Source organism: Morus notabilis, unplaced genomic scaffold (assembly GCF_000414095.1).
Source record: "Morus notabilis unplaced genomic scaffold, ASM41409v2 Scaffold1309, whole genome shotgun sequence".
NCBI classification, from domain to species: Eukaryota; Viridiplantae; Streptophyta; class Magnoliopsida; order Rosales; family Moraceae; genus Morus; species Morus notabilis.
In genome coordinates this window covers 193,406-194,399 of record NW_010363772.1, presented here as the reverse complement: position 1 = coordinate 194,399, position 994 = coordinate 193,406, and positions in this window count along the sequence as shown.

The following is a 994-nucleotide window of genomic DNA, read 5'->3' as shown; positions in this document are numbered from 1 at the left end:
TGATTATTATCCTTAAACATTATCCTCTCGTATACAACACTTATATACCATGTTTAAGGGTTACATAAACAATCAAGAAATTTTCATTTGATATTCATAAAATATTCATAAATATATGCACATAAAATGATGAATAAACTCTTTTATTAATTAAATAATAAATATCCTATTACATCTCATGCTTCTAGGACACTATTCCCAACAGTTTCAACTCCAGTTAAATACAACAAACAAAAAGTCAAAGCTTCGTTCACAATGTATGCCTCAGTAATCGAACCCTCAGGACGTACACGATTCTTGACATATTTCTTTAACGATCTAAGAAAACGTTCAAACGGATACATCCATCTTAAGTGAACTGGTCCTCCTCGAATGGCTTCTTCAGGCAAGTGTATAACTAAATGTACCATTATGTCAAAAAAGGCTGGAGGAAAAATTGTTTCTAACTTGCATAAAATAAGCACAATATCTTGTTGAGCTTTCTCTAAATCACTTTTCCGCAATGTCCTTGAGCATATTAACTCGAAAAAATTACTTAATTCTGTTATTGTATCAACAATCTCTTTCTTCATGAATGGTCGTATCCCTATTGGCAATAATCGCTGCATTATGATGTGACAGTCATGTGATTTTATCCCAGTTATTTTATTCTTCCCTTCGATCATATTTTTCTTTAAATTTGAAGCAAATCCATCAGGAAACCTTACTGATTTTAAAAAATCACAAAATTTTTTACTGTCGTCGGGAGATAGTGTATAGGACGCATGTGGTTTCATCCAACGATCACCGTCTTTGTACAAATGCAACTCCTTGCGCACCCCCATATTTTGCAAATTGATTCTCGCCTTATCCGTATCTTTAATTTTTCCGTCAATGTCTAGAATTGTGCCTAATAAGCTGTTGCATACATTCTTCTCAATATGCATGACATCTAAGTTGTGACGTAACGATAATGACTTCCAATAAGGCAACTCTCAAAAGATATTCTTCTTTG